The sequence below is a fragment of the Schistocerca serialis genome, chromosome 1 (assembly GCF_023864345.2).
Source record: "Schistocerca serialis cubense isolate TAMUIC-IGC-003099 chromosome 1, iqSchSeri2.2, whole genome shotgun sequence".
NCBI classification, from domain to species: Eukaryota; Metazoa; Arthropoda; class Insecta; order Orthoptera; family Acrididae; genus Schistocerca; species Schistocerca serialis.
Window position 1 is genome coordinate 50,713,154 of NC_064638.1, and position 16,539 is coordinate 50,729,692.

The 16,539-nt window shown below is 48.3% G+C and overlaps 1 pseudogene; it reads right to left on the minus strand.

Annotated features, from left to right (window-relative positions):
• Positions 1 to 11,717: 11,717 nt before the first annotated feature.
• LOC126428284 (5S ribosomal RNA) lies at positions 11,718 to 11,834 on the minus strand (annotated as a pseudogene).
• Positions 11,835 to 16,539: the final 4,705 nt, after the last annotated feature.

The window sequence follows — 16,539 nt, forward strand, 5'->3', positions numbered from 1 at the left end:
CATTGGGTATAGGATGGACATTCTGGCGCAGACCTTCCTGTGGACCTCGTCTATGTGGGGTTTGTACGTAAGACGAGAGTCCATGGTTACGACAAGGTACTTGGCGGTTCTGTGCCAGGGGAGTTGGGTTCCGTTTAGGTGAAGGTGGAGGGGGGGACGTTGAGGAGTTTCGCGCCTTCCAAGCCTGTGGGTAATCTGCATAGCCTGGTAATGCGCCAGCGACGGACCCAGGTTTCTGTATCGTCTAAAAACCTTTGTAGCCTACGAATGACCAGGTCCTTGTTCGCATTTCTCGTGTAGAAGGCTGTGTCGTCCGCATACTGTGCATTGTTCACCAGGAGGACCGTTGCTGTGTCCGGAGTGAACAGACTGTACAAGATGGGCCCCAGGATCGATCCCTGTGGCACCCCAGCACGAATACACCTTTTGGTGGAGGTGGCTGTTTCTACTTTGATGGAGAAAGTTCTATTCGTGAGATAGCTTTTGATCAGCTGTACTCCTGGGAAACCCTTGTTGTGCAACTAGTAGAGTAGCCCTGTATGCCATACTGAGTCAAAGGCTTTGGCTACATCTAGTAGCACTATCCCGCAGTAGCCTCTGTGGTTGAAGGTCTCTGTGGCTGATTCAACCATTCTCATGACCTGTTGTGGGGCAGAGTGGTTCTGCCGGAACCCGAATTAGTAATCCGGCAGAATTTGCTCTCTGGTAGTATGTTCTTGTATGGGTCTTAGCAGGAGGCGCTGATAGATCTTTCTGAAAGTTGGCAAGAGGCTAATCGGCCTGTAGTGCTGTTGGGATAGAGGGTCTTTCCCTGGTTTGTGTATCGCGACCACTTCTGCATGTTTCCAGCAAGCCGGGAACTCGCGGGAACGAGTAATCTCGTTCTGGACGTTTGCGAGGTGTGTGATCGCTGTGGGTGGGAGATTTTTGACTAACTGATTAGTGACACTGTAGTGCCCTGACGCTTTTTTGGAGGGAGGGGCCTAATTACTCTTGCCACGTCCTTGGGGGCAAAAATTATGGGTTCGTCCGCTGGGTCCTCCTAAGTATTAACGAAGACAGCCAGTTGACGACTGACTACCTCTTCATACTCTTCATCCTCGGGTTCTGCCGCTTGAAACTGCTGCTCGAAGGTGTCGGCGAGGGCGTTGGCCTTCCCAGCATGGCTGTAGACCAGACACCGCTCGCCGTGCAGTGGCGGCATCCTAGCGCGTCTTTGTTTGAACTGTTTGCTTGCTTGCCCTAGTGTATGATCGTCCACTTTGAGGGCTGTGAGGCGGTTTTGCCATTGCTGGTTTCTGTGCTCATTGAGCGGTACCTTCAGTTCTCTCTGTAGACGATTGAGCAGCCTCCTGGTGGCCTGATTTCTGGTGATCTTCCACTCTTATGCCACTCTGTTCTTATTTCGAATTTGAGCTGTACTTGCGGCGGTGAGCCATCCCTTTGTGGAGGGGTGGCCTCTTCCGCTGCCTGCAAGATGGTGCACTTGTTCTACTGTTTCGGCAGTAGGTGGCGGAGCGCAAGCGATATCAGAGACGACGGTTTCTCGGTATTGCTCCCAGTCTATACGTTTGTAAGACGTTTGGTACCGTGGGAGTGCTACCCATTCTCCCACATCGACCTCTAGAATCGCTGGGTTGTTTTCGGAGGACATTCTGTTGGTTGTCCTTGCGGCCACAGACATAGCTGTCACTAGGAGGATCGCAGTGTTTAACACGTCGGGCCTGCCTCCATTTATTGGAAAATGTGTGGGCTCGACTGGACCCCATGTTTCGAAGCGGTGGGTGCGCGCTAGTTGTTGCAGTTTGGAGGGTACTCTAGAATTCCAATCAGGGTGTTTGGCATTGAAGTCTCCCCATATTACGAGTTTGCTTTCAATTTGCCCTAGAGCAGCTATGTCTGCCTCATCTATTTGGTCATCTGGGGGTCGGCAGACTGCAACAATTGTTAGGGGTCAGGTGGCAGTGGTTCGATTTTATTGGTAGCTGGTACGAATATCTGGTGGTGGGGTATCCCTCTTTTTATTCGTATAGCTACTCTTCCGCCTTGGGTTGGTCTGTCTTTGCGATAGTTAACATAGTTGAGGACTGTCGCTTTTATTCACGGTTTTAGGTGGGCTTCCCCCATCATGCATATGTCGATGGAGAACTCCTTCATGAGTTCCCTGAACTCGACCTCTTGATTAACAATGCCGTCTGCGTTAAAGACGCACATTGTCAGGCCTTGGATGTTTGGCTTTCTATTCATGATGGGGTTTTGAAACTACTGAGGAAGTCGCAGAGGGGAGCGACTGTTGGACTGCTGCCTGAAGGGCAACGAGGATCTGTGTTCTGCTTCTGGGCTTCCTTGAATTCCTACATCATTTCCATGACGAGATTCATGGTCTGCACCATTATGCCTAACACCTGATCTGAGGGTGTGGGCTGTATGTGGGGTTCGCTAGAGCTTTCTCTGTCATGCTGTACCTGGTCGTTGCTGCTGTGTGTTTGTAGTGTTGTTCTTGTGATGGTGACTGGTGTTGTGGTGATGAGACTACGTTTCCAAGGCTTCTCGAAGGAGATACCACTTCCGCGTAAGTTGTCGTTGGTGTGTCCGGTCTTGGTTTTACAGAGGCCTTGTCCGTGTGTGTTGTCGTGTTTTGTTTTCTTGTATGGCTGGATGGGTTGGTGGTGTTTTGTTTGCATGTATGGGGGGGTCGGCTTTGGCGCCCTTTGCCTGCTGTGAGTGTCTTTTGTGGACCTCACAACCTTGGTAACCCACTGTGTGGTTCTTGCCACACAGCACGCACCTTATTTGTGGGTCCGTGTGTTTTATTGTGCATGTCCTTGTGTCATGGGCGTCGACACATTCTCCACACCTTACTGCTGTGTAGCAGTGTGCTGCAATATGATTAAGACCCCGACACCTGAAGCACTGCACCATCTTGTTTTTGCGGCGCAGTGGTTCAGTGGTAACAGGGAGAGCCAGGATCATCTTTATTTCCCTTTTGTTTTGCGGGATATCTGTTAGTGTGACCTGGTATAGGGGTCATTTACTTCCTATTTTGCCCATCTGCTGGACCGTCTTGACGACGTACCCCTGGGCAGTCAAGTCTGTTTTGATCTAGGTCTGTGATCACAATGTTCTTGTTTCGTGCCTTCGTTGTGGGGAATGTGTTGTGGGGTATGTTTTTGATGTCGAGAGGTGTTTTGATTGATGTATAGTGCTCAAGTGTGCGTACTTTAATTTTGATTGTATCACCACCAGCAGGTGGATATCGTCGGACGCGGGCTAATATTTCTGCTGGACCTCTCCCCGCTTCCCGCCGCCGGCCAATCACGCGCCCGCGGAATCACCCGATGCGCCTGGAATGGCCAGTGGTGGGGTGCACGCGTGTGCGGGGTTCGTGTCCCAGCGTCCGTCTCTTTCTGCTCCGTCCGTAACCCTTGGTAGAACGGAACGTTCTTCTCTGATTGCAAGCCACTGTAGCGGTTGATTAGGTTGTTGTGTAACCGTATTTCTATGGTCTCTTTGATTACGGAGTCCCAAAATCCGTTTGTCCTGCATATTTTCTTTGTGTCCCCGAAATCGATGGTGTTCTTCTCGTCAATACTATGTCCCTGCACAGCAGATTTGTTGGTCTGACCCAAGTGTACATGTCTGATGTGTTCATTGCGGCGCTGTGAGATACAACGCTGCGTCTGTCCTATATATTGCATCCCACATTCGCAGATGCCATCAGACCTAGTGGATCCCTGGTTGAACCGAAAAGGTCTCTGACTTTTCCCGCTGCGCGGAACACGGTCTTTATGTTTCTTGAGAATTCTCGCGATCTTGGCCGTTGGAGGATCCGCTTATGGCAAGAACGTAGATCCCATTGCTTCGTCTTCATACGGTCTCTCTTCGTTCTTCTTGTTGTCGGTCTTCAGAGCTCTCCCTATCTTTGTTTCACTTTAGCCATTATTCTTGAAGGTGTCCTTGAGGTGTTGCAATTGTACTGGCAAATTTGCCTTATCGCAGATGGGCCTGGGCCTGAGCACTGAGGTGTTGAGTACAGCATTGCATTGTGCGGGGTGGTGGCAGCTGTTGGCATTAAGATAGAGGTCCGTGTGTGTTTTCTTTCTGTACACTGGGTGTCCCAGCGTGCCGTCCACGTTTCTTCTGATCACGATATCCAGAAAGGGTAAGCTTCTGTTCTCTTCTATCTCCATAGTAAATTTGATATTTTCATGTATACCATTGAGGTGTTGATTGATGGAACTCTAGCAGTTTGTCCCTGCCATGTGGCCAAACTACCAAAGTATCATCAACGTACCTGTAGAAGGCTGTACTGGTTGATAGGACAGCTTGGCTGTGGAAGTGGGAGGGTAGCCCACGATATAGACAGAAAACAGTGTTCACAATTACAAGCACCCAAGCTTTAATTATCTTCCAGCAATAAAGGCTCTTAACAAATCTCAATTAAGCAAGGACATAAACTTGGTTACAAACATATGTTAACCTTCAACCAGTGGATAACCCCAATAAAGAATTACCAATCAATAAAACGTAGATAAAGGACTGCTTTACAAGAATGCTTAAATTAAATAAAATCATGAAAGCTAAGTTACAAATTTTATGTTAAGCTTCAACAAGTGAATAACCCCAATAAAGAATTCTCATTTCAATAAAACGTAGATAGGAAAATGCCTTACCAAAATGCTTGAACTATGTAAAGTCATGAAAAGCTGAGTTACAACTTTTCTCACAAACTACTTAGGAATTTACAGCCAATAAACAAGTTTGATCTGTTTAACCAGAAGGTAACGGCCAAGTCCAAGCGACCGAAGCCACTCAGAGCGGACGACCGCCCCAACGCTGGTCATCAACCGACATCGTCACGGCCCAGTGGCCACCGTGCTAAAACAGACTAACATTTCGGTAAGCGACCGACAGCAACACAGGAGTAACAGTGACTGAAAGTCGGCGTACGCCTTACGAAACACGGCACACCCTGAAGCGGGAGCAGGAACAGCTGACTAGCGGCCATACAACCGCGAGCAAACAAATCTCACGCCGCCCGTACTAACGCGGGAAATGATAGCGAGTGACAAGACGCCACGTGCAAAGCAGCAACCGTGCCTACACCTCGACCACAGAATGTGCTCTGTCTCCTTTTCTATGGTATTACAATTTATAGCACACAAGAAACGATTTGATAATGGCATTAGTTTAACGCAAGATCAGTTAACAGTTAGGTCCAGTAAAGATTTACCAACGGATTTACCTTCAAACCAACTTCCAGACCACAGGCGGAAATTAGTAAACTTGGCATAAGTTTTCACCAGACCGATAAACAAGAAATCAAATTAAACAGTTGCCAAAATACAGTCACGATACTCAAGCCCTTCAAGACCTTGCTATCTTACTCACAGTTATCATTAACGGCGAAACATACACAAATGAATGACAAGAAATTCACTATTGAAAGCAAAAAAAACAACACACCTCAAAGGTTAAATTAATTAATTTGCAGACGAGCCAGTCACTGAAAGCTCAGTTCCACAATATTAGGACTAACCTCACTCGGCAGCAATACATTTGTGTGCGTGATAACTAGGTTGCCCAAACAGGACTCCAAAACCCAAAACAACAGGTCACACGTTAGCTGTCTTGTTCTCTGATACTAGGCACCACCGGGCTAAGACAATCGCGACGAAAAAATAAACTCTGAAATTACAGCTGCCTGCAGCAAAACAAATGAGTCAGGGTGCATGAACGTAAAGCACAAACCACTGTTCCAGCCGGAGCGTAACCTTTTCAATGCACATACGGACAGAACAACACACGGGGGCATAAAGGGAGCCGCAGATGCGTGCCAAGCAAACTACACTGCGCCAAAATACGACCCACGTCACGTCCAGAAGCTGGAGCACTGTTCCCGGAGCTGGTGTCTGCTCGCCTGACTGCCGCAACTCTCTGTCCCCCGGAAAGCGATGCTGACTGCCGCCTTGCTCAACGCTCCCTTCTCGGCCGTGCACAACTCTTCTCTTGTCGCCTCAGAGTGCGGCCGCAATGTCCGTTCTCCCCTGCTGTCCGCCCCAGACTCCCGTACTCGCACTCACTCCCCCGTTAGGACCCCCTCCGACAGGAGGCGCTCGCGATCGCACATAGTGCCAACCTCAACCAGAGGAGTAATCGATAGCGTCTTGCACCCGAGAGCCGCGCCACGGCTCCAAGGCTTTTGGCTTGTTTATAGCAGTGTCCAGTGCTAGCTTTTCGAAGTGCTCCATGCGTAGGTCGGCTATGCCTGGTGCTAGGGGGGGAGCCCATAGCTACACCATCTATCAGTTCGTACAACTTGCCACCACTTTTGCAATAGGTGATGGTTAGCACATGGCGGAAGTGCTTGATGATATCCTCTTCAGTGCGTTCTTTGAGTAAAGCCAGGGAGCCTTCTGTTGGTACTCATAAGAATAAGGATGTCATATCGAAGCTGACTAGTAGGTCTCCATTGTCCGGCTGCATGTCCTGTAGTGCCTTCTCGAACTCTGTCGCGTTTATGGCATAGACTGGACCATAACCCACCAAGGGTTTTAGCATCTGTGATAAATGCTTAGCAGGCTTGGCAGCAGCCCCCTTTTCCGCTCTGGACATGGCGGAAAAACACTAAATGCTGTAATGCTGTAACACACAAAACGCTGACATCGACATACATTGTCAGTACTTGCGATCCCGCCCCTCCTCCCCTGGTCCTGAGTCCGCTTCTGCTTGCCAATGCCACCAATAACCTCCCAAATAACATAGCATCACTCAGTAAACACAAGAAGAAGACCCGTTAGGAGATTGAAATTCTCCCCAAACCCACCGCCACAACCCAGCTCTCCACCCAATCCAAATTCCTAAAATCCCACCCGCACAAATCCACCTCGCGGCTTTCAAGGAAGGTCCGAAAGGATAGGGACTCAAAGAAAAGGTCCACCACCCCATCCCCAACCACTCCCACACCCTTTGATGAGCCTACGCCCCCGGCAACATCTGTTGTCAACCTGGGATGGAATCAGAAAACCATTGCCCTGGACAGGAACTGCGTAACTGGGCAGGACTCGGAGGGCTTCGTGCTTTTGAGGAAAACCTTTCACCAGCTGAGGCTTCTGGTGGCCCAGGGAGTTGAACCTACACTGAACAGGTTTCAGGCAGTGGCTGATGAGCCAGAGACATCACAAAACACAACACAAACACAGAAACTCGTCACCCACCACCTCCCTCCGATTGTCGCAGAGTTTCCTCAGAATTACGAGGAGCTCTTCGAGTTATTAAAAACAGAAGACGAGGGACGCAGTTTTGAGGCCAAAGGTGACCAAATAAAAATAACAGTACACACACTAGAAGACTACACCACAGTCATAACACTTTTCAATAACAGAAACATACCCCACTAAACATTTCCCACAACAAAAACTCTAAACAGTAATACTGTAATCAGAGATCTACCAAGACACTGTCCCGCTAGGAAGTCAAAACAGACTTGACTGCCCAGAGGTACGTTGTCAAGGCGGTGCAGCAAATGGGAAACATGCATAGCAAGTGGCCCCTATTTCAGGCCACTCTGCCTGATATCCTGCAGAACAAACGGGAGATAAAAATGGTCTTAGATGTGCCTGTCACCACTGAGCCACTGCGCCGCAAAAACAGTGCAGTGTTTCATGTGTCAGGGCCTGAATCATATCACCGCACACTGCACCATGGTGATTAGATGCAGAAAGTGTGCCGAGGCCCATGACACAATATCCTGGGCACTGAAACACATTGACCCACAAATAATGTAGCGCTGTGTGGCAAACCACACAGTGGGTTACCAAGGTTGTGAGTTCCACAAAAGACACTCACAGCAGGCAAAGGGTGCAAAGGCCACCCCCCACACAAATGCAAACTAAACACCATCAACCCATCCAGTCACAAAGAAGTTAAACACTACAAAACACATGGACAAGGGCGACAGTTCCCAACTACGTTAGCTACCGCAAAGAGAGGCTAACCCAAGATGGAGGAGTGGCCATATAAATAAAAAGAGGGATCCCCCACCACCAAGTATTCTTACGATCTACCAATAAAATCGAAGCAGTGGCGGTAGAAGTAACCACTGCCAACAAACCCCTAACAATTGTTGAAATATACCAACCCCCACAAGACCAGATAAATGTGGGAGACATAACCGCTTTAGGGCAAATTGAACGCAAACTCATAATAGGGGGCGACTTCAATGCCAAACATCCTGATAGGAATTCTAGAGTAACCTCCAGAGCAGGTGCCAAACTGCAACCACTACCGCGCATCCAACACTTCGAAATATGGGGTCAGGTCGAGCCCACACATTTTCCAAAAAATGGAGGCAGGCACAACATGTTAGACACAGCTCTTGCTAGAAGGATCGTGGGGTTTGTGGCCGCAAGGAAAATCAACAGAATGTCCTCCGACCACAACCCAGTGATTTTAGAGGTCGATGTGGGAGAATGGGTGGCATTCCCATGGTACCAGACGTCTTACAAACGTACAGACTGGGAGCAATTCCGAGAAACTGTTGCCTCTGATAACGCTCGCGGTCCACCACTTACTGCCGAAACAGTAGAACAAGCGCTACAAGACCTAATAGGTACCATCTTGGAGGCAGAAAGAGAAGCCATACAACCCCCCCCCCCCACCAAAGGAATGGCCTGCCACCGCAAATCCAGCTCCCGGAACATCTATTAGCTCAAATTCGCCTTAAGAACATAGTGGCAAAGGAGTGGAAGATCACCAATCACCAGAAATCAGGCCACCAGGAGGCTGCTCAATCGTCTGCAGGGAGGTGGCGCTCAGTGAGCACAGAAACGAACAATGACAAAATCGCCTCGCAGCTCTCAAAGTGGACGATCACATACTATTGCAAGCAACCAAACAGTTCACAAAAAGACGCTCTAGGATGCCCCCACACCATGGCGAGTGGGGTCTGGCCTACAGCCATGCTGAAAAGGTTAACGCCCTCGCCGACTCCTTCGAGAAACAGTTTCAAGCGGCAGAACCCTAGGATGAAGAGCATGAAGTACTGGTCCATCGTCAGCTGTCTGTCTGCCTCAATGCTGAGGAGGACCCAGAAGATGAACCCACATTTTTCGCCCCGAAGACGTGGCAAAAGTAATTAGGTCCCTCCCCTCCAAGAAAGGTGCCTGGACATGACAGTGTCACCAATCAGTTAGTCAAAAGCCTCCCACCTTCGGCGATCACACGCCTCGAGAGCGTCTTCAACGACATGACTCGTTCCCGTGAGTTCCCAGCTTGCTGGAAACATGCGGAAGTGGTCGCGATACACAAACCAGGGAAAGACCCTCTATTCCCGCAACTCTACAGGCCGATTAGCCTCTTGCAAGATCTATGAGCACCTACTGCTAATGCCCATACAGGAAAACGTTACCAGAGAGCAACTTCTGCCTGCTTTCCAATTCGGATTCCGCCAGAATCCTTCTGCCCCACAAAAAATCATGAGAGTGGTTGAAACAGCCACAGACGGCTACAACCACAGAGGCTACTGCGGAATAGTGCTAGTTGCTGTAGCCAAAGCCTTCGACTCGGTGTGGCATAAAGGCTACTATACAAGTTATACATACAAGGGTTCCCTGGGAGCATAGTCAAATTAATCCAAAGCTATCTCACGAACACAACCTTCTCTGTCAAGGTAGAAACTGCCACCTCCACCAAAAGGCGTATCCGCGCTGGGGTGTCAGAGGGATCGGTCCTGGTGCCCATTTTGTACAGTCTGCACACTGCAGACACACCAACGGCCTCCCTGGTGTACACTGCACAGTACGCAGACGACACAGCCTTCTAAATGAGAAATGCAAACAGGGACCTGGTCATCCATAGGTTACAAAGGGTTTTAGATGACACAGAAACTTGGGCCCGTCGCTGGCGCATCACCATCAACTCTGAAAAGACGCAGGCTATGCTGATTACCCGAAGGCTCGTAAGCACAAACCTCCTCGCCGCCGCCACCCTCCCGTCCTCCTCCTCCACCTTCACCTAAACGGAACCCAACTCCCCTGGCGCAGAACCGCCAAGAACCTTGGCGTTCAACCAGCTCCCTTCCCTGCTCTGTAGGAGTGAACGTTTATTTGGCCCTGATCCAGCCAGTAATGGAATATGCATACCCTGACTGGGGATACGCGGCGAAGCAGCCCCTGGATAAACTCCAGAGGCTGCAGAATGGGGCCCTAAGGAGGGCACTGCATCTCCCTCTCCGATTCCTACCTATGATCTACACGCCGCAGCTGAAATCCCACTCCTGAGAGAGAGTTTCCGAGATCTGGCAAGGGCCTTCTATGAAGGCTCTTCCAGATCAGGAAACGTCCTCATCCACTCCCTAGGTCGATATGACTTGTCCCACGATTAGCACAAACGCCCAATGACGATCTTCGACGATTAAGTCGAAGAGAAAATCCCAATATCCAATTCCTAATCCTGCTGCCTCCCACATACTACCAAACATCTCACCAACCTCAGGCAAGTACCAGACACATACAGAACATTCATCACATTTCACAGACACCAAACAACCACAGATAAAATCACACACTAGTACACAGAGGAGTAAAAGCCGAAAGGCTACAAACTCCCCCACACACTTCCACAAAGAGGGCAAAGTATTAGATGAGAGTGAGTGAAGAGAGATATCAGCCCGCGACCGACGATATCCCGACACTTCGCCTGAAGGTGATGGAGATGCATTCCATCCAAACTTTGCTACGAGACGACGACGTTACTCGGCTGACAACCCTTGAAGATTTCATATAAGTCCCTTTCCCTGTCTATCTATATGATTTAACGAACCATGAAATTTTGAATAACTAGACCTAGCATCCTCATTTGAGGGCACTGTTTAGAAATTGCTGTTTTGAATAATAAAGAAATAAAACCTTAAATATTGTTAATCCATTATGGAAGGAAATTTTACATTACAGTTATATAAATAATTAATGGACTTAAAAATTTGTATTAAAGACAGCATTAACATTAAATAAATGCTGCAAACTGAACAGGAACAAACTAACTTCAACAGACACTTATGATGAACTGCAGTAATTTTTCAGGCTGCATTCTGTTAGCTTAGTCCCCGTTGCTTCACTCACACAGACATTTTTGTTTTTACATTTTTCACAAACTGCAACGACTTCTAAGATTTTGACGCTGATTAAGTACAGAGAAGCATGGTGTTTTCCGACTGTATTTCTAATCAAAATCTGATTTTGGTAGCTGTAGATTACGGTTTTTTTTAAGTATGTTTCTTGTGATCTTGTGGTGACATTTCCATAGAAAGCTTCATCTCATAATACATACCTGTTTTCACAGATTCTGTTTTAAAATTATTTTAATGTAACGAAACATTTACTTAAAAATTTTGATCCCCTATTTCACCCCCTTAGGTGTCGAATTTACAAAAACTATTAAATATGTATTTTTTAATTTATGCCAAAGAAGCCAAAGGTCCATAGATTTAGCATTGGAAATGCTTTCATAACGAAAAAGCACTCCGTCTTCAGGCCACGAGTGGCCTATTGGGACCATCCGACCGCCGCGTCATCCTCAGCGGTGGATGCGGACAGGAGGGGCGTGGGGTCAGCACACCACTCTCCTGGTCGTTATGATGGTATTCTTGACAGAAGCCGCTACTATTCGGTCGAGTAGCTCCTCAATTAGCATCACGAGGCCGAGTGCACCACGAAAACTGGCAACAGCGCAAGGCCCCTGGGTGGTCACCCATCCAAGTGCCGACCACACCCGACAGCGCTTAACTTCAGTGGTCTCACGGGAACCGGTGTATCCACCGCGGCATGGCCGTTGCCTTTCATAATGAAATAATTTCATAAAACTTTTTATTTCGTATTTCACTCCTTTATGGTCTCGAGTTTCCGAAAACAATGAAATGCATACATCTTAAATTTCCAACGCTAAAGTGAAATACTAGTTTTCATAAATATACCTTTAAAAATACTTAAGTAGTCCTTAAGAACGATTTATTTTCAAGAAAACTTTCACCCACCAGTTTGCCCCTTACAGGCTGGATTTACATGTGCTGAAGTGTGTGATTTCTCTGTCAGACAAAAAAGAACACAAACAGATTTTCGTTGTTCTAGCGTCAAAATTGTCTTAACCGTGACATGTTTTCAAGCAGCCTTTCATCCCCTTCATCTCACCCTTTTAGGAGTGGTGTTTCGAACGGTCTTTCCCTAAACGATATCTACAATGAAAGATCATCATTCCTCCAAATTTCAAGTTTCTGTCCTCAGCAGTTTGGGCTGGGCGATGACGAGTCAATCGCCCAAGACGCTGCCCTTACGTACAAAGATCAGTACACCATTCCACTGCTGGTAGCGATCACGATCATAAACGAGATGTAGGACCACCGTGCTCTGACTTTGTTGAAAGTGTTTCAGTTTTAATCCTTTATTGATATGCCGTAATATGTCATGAACTTTTATAGCACTGGTAAGTTACCACACGAGATACTGCAGTGATTGGCACACTAGACTCACACTCCGGATGACGACAGTAAACCACGTACAGCCATCCTGATTTAGGTTTCCCATGATTTCCCTACGTCGCTCAAGGCAAATGTGAAAATGGTTCCTATGAAAGAGACTGCCTGATTTTCATCCATATCCTTCCTTAATCAATGTTTGTGATCCGTCTATAACGATCCCGAAGTCGACAGGCCGTTAAAGACCAACCTGGTCTCTTCCTTTCCTTTGGTAGGTTCTTCCCACTCGTGCTACCACTAACTAACTTTTTGTGTTGTATGCTGCCTACGTCTGTGTTTCTGTAACCTATGATTTCATAGATGCTCTTCGTGTCTGTCGCAGTAATCAGTACCAGACAGTCCCATATCTCACACTTACATCTGCTGCACATATATCGGTGATCGGTAGCTACTCAGGTACACGTCAAATGTCGAGCCTGTCACTGACTCCATTCCGTGCATACACAAACAATTACACAGCACGTGAACTACCATTTTATATTTTTGCGTGGAAGATACTTACTAGGACTAAATTCAAAATGGTCCACATCCAGCCCTTTTCACCCATTGTAGATTCGGGAACTTTTCACCCACTTAACAGAGGACAGCTGATGGTGGGGAAGAGGGAGTCCCAGTTTGGAATATTCAGGAGAGTATTTTTCAGTTCAGACGTTTGCCTTACCGTTGAGAGAGACCTCCCGATCACCTTGGTCACTGCTCGGATATCCTACCCTCCCCAGAAAATGAAAAGTATCAACAAAAAAAAAGAAAATACTCCAAGAACCACAGACATGGAATCAGCCAGCGTTGCCCTTACGGTTATAGAGAATTTATCCAAGAACACCTCCTCCTCTTGCGATTTTTGAACAATGTAATCACTGTTAACAGCTGAAATTTGTTGCAGAAATCAATTAGCGTTTCTCCTCTCACATTTTCTTATTTTCTTGTAACCATTCTCCCCCTATTACGCTTTCGGCACTGGTGTTTGTTTTGTACTACTGCTTCTGTAGTAGGTGTTAGAGGAAGCAGGCCCACAGAATAACAAGTGTGGACCCAGGGGGAAAAGAGTGGGATTCATAAAATAAGTGAACTATAAGAAAGATAACAACCAAGAAAGTAGCCAAAGTCGCTAACGCACGCCTGTGCGGTGGTGATCGACTGGGAGTGATAATCCGGTTCGAATCCTGGGGAAGGACGAAGTTTTGGTTGCCAGTATCTGGCTGGCAAGGGGAGGAGAGGTGGCGGCTGAGAACTGCTGATCACCAGCTTTTGCACCAATGTCGTGGATTAAATTCCAAACCTGTCCTCTGTGTCTGATGAAGTGAGAGCATGCGACAGTGTTGGTGGTGATCCGTTCATCGGATGGGGACTTCAAATTCGGCTGCCTCTTTGGTACTATTTGAGAAGAAAGGACAGCTACTCGCACTGCGTTTCACCCTCTTTCTTGTCTCATCATCATCATCACCATACAATTTTAAAGATAACGCTACACCACACACGCATCCACTACACTTAGCAGCACTACACAAATACATGTACGTCACATCTCTCACGTATCTACAAGGAAAGGGCCCCGTGTACGCGGATGGCAGCCTTTCGCACAGGCGGCTGAACCCACGCCGCGGGATCTCCCAGCCGACAACGCTATACGACATTTACATTTTTTCTCATTGAATTACACACTACCCTCATATACGTCTACTGTCATTTCATATTCTGCTTCTGATGTCAGCATGTATAGCTCAAGTATTGCTGTAGAACTTGCTTTGCCATCGATTCTGATCAGAATTGTCGTATCACTGAACTGTTCACAGTTGCTCCCATCCTGCTGTACCTTTATTCAGTGGCAAATCTTAGTCCCGTCACACCGTTTACAGCCCACAAACTGGCTCCGAAGCTGTATACTGAGGACAATGTTACGACACACACTCACACACTCACACATATATATATATATACATGTCCTTCTGTGAAACTTTGGCTATATATCTAGAATGATACCTTTCTTTCTCGTCAGTATCCACAACTGTATACCTGCATACGGCATTTCTTTTCATTGGAACGCTGTGTAGCGTAACAGTAGGCTTACGCGTAACACGAAACTATAAGAAAAGTAATAGGAAATCAGTCCAGACACCAGAATGATCATTTAAACAAGGAAAAAAATTTAACCGCCAGTAAGTAGTTAATCGATGATATGTTCTTAGAGTAACATTCTCACTTAAATGGCCAAGCACAGTTTTGTCGAATCTATCGTCAATGACTATGTACAGACAATAATCTGATAGTGTGATTGTCACAGTTATACACTACAGTAAATGTTTTGGACTGGCAAGACAGCCAATCCACTACGACAGGAAGCCGAAAGGCACGCGTTTAAGCTCACGCAGGCTGGAGTGACGTCTGGAACAGGACAAGGTCTTGAGACTAGCAAAAAAGGTACGTAGCTTCTGGAATACTTAACTTTAATCCATAATTGGTGAACATCGCTCTTGACGGTACATGTTTTGCAGAATCACTATTGACTGGTAATGGCGCCTCGCTAGGTCGCAGCAAATGACGCAGCTGAAGGCCATGCTAACTATCGTCTCGGCAAATGAGAGCGTATTTTGTCAGTGAACCATCGCTAGCAAAGTCGGCCGTTCAACTGAGGCGAGTGCTAGGAAGTCTCTAGACCTGCCGTGTGGCGGCGCTCGGTCTGCAATCACTGATAGTGGCGACACGCGGGTCCGACGTATACTAGCGGACCGCGGCCGATTTAAAGGATACCACCTAGCAAGTGTGGTGTCTGGCGGTGACACCACATTCCTCCCCCGCAAATCGGCGTACGGTTGTGTTATAAGGCTTCCGCCCGCCGTGGGGAGGACCCCATGTTGACGTATGCGACGAGGTGGGGAGCCTAACAACAGGCGAGGCTGTGCCACCCGCACCCTGCCATTCGGTCCGAGGGGAGCTAGGAAACGCCTGAAAACTTGCTCCAGGGTGCACGCCAACATGCGGTGTATGCGCCCGTAGAGAGACAGGAGGGGCCGAAGGGTCGACCTCCATCGGGTCGGGGCACTCGACGGGCGAAGATGCCATGTGGTCCGGAGCGGGCAAGAAGTCCATGGCGGGGGCAACGGGTCACGGGAAGCGATCGGCGGCGCATGACCCAGGGAGGCGCCTGGCGGTTGCAGCGACGCGTCCACTGCGGGCGTCGCCGGCGGGAGAATAGGCGGCGGCGGCGGCGGCGAGTCGCCATGGGGCAAAATGGAAGGCAGCGTCGGTAACACCTGGGGCTGAGGCGAGCCAGTAGATGGGTCTCCAGGGCGCTGACCGGACGGCACCGTTGTTGAAAGCAGACGCGGAGCGGCAGAACCCGTGCGACGACAGAGGCGCAGCTGATTGAGATGCCGACGCACCTCACCAGGCGCCCCCAGAACCAGATACATAGCGCGGCCGAGGCAGCGAAGAACGCGCCCTTCGAGCCAATGCCGTGAACCTCGATGGTTACGAAAGTAGACAACGTCGCCAGGAGCAAAACCAGGAGTCTGCCGCTGCACAGGAACCTGAAGCGGCGGATGTAGCAAAGACATCAAGGTTCGATGAGGACGTCCGTGGAGCAACTCAGTCGGCGAGCGACCATCTCGGGGCTGAGAGCGATACGAGGACAAAAAGAGCAATAACGCGTCCTCCCGAGAATGCGACCTTTTCAACTTCAACATCAGTGACTTGAAAGTCCCGACCAATCGTTCAGCGGCACCGTTTGAGTGTGGCCTTGCAGAATGACTGAAATTCTGCATCATGAATTGTGGGCCATTGTCGGAAACAATAGTCTGTGGAAGACCTTCAATGCTAAAAATAGCAGATAACGCTTGGATGGTGGCAGATGACGTCGTGGAAGACATCCGGAAAACAAAAGGAAAATTACTGAATGAATCTACCAAAACCTACCATCGAGCATTCCAGAATGGAACAGCAAAATCGATGTGTAAGCGTTGCCAAGGGGAACTGGCTATTGGCCATGTAAAGAATTTCTGTGGTGGTGCGGA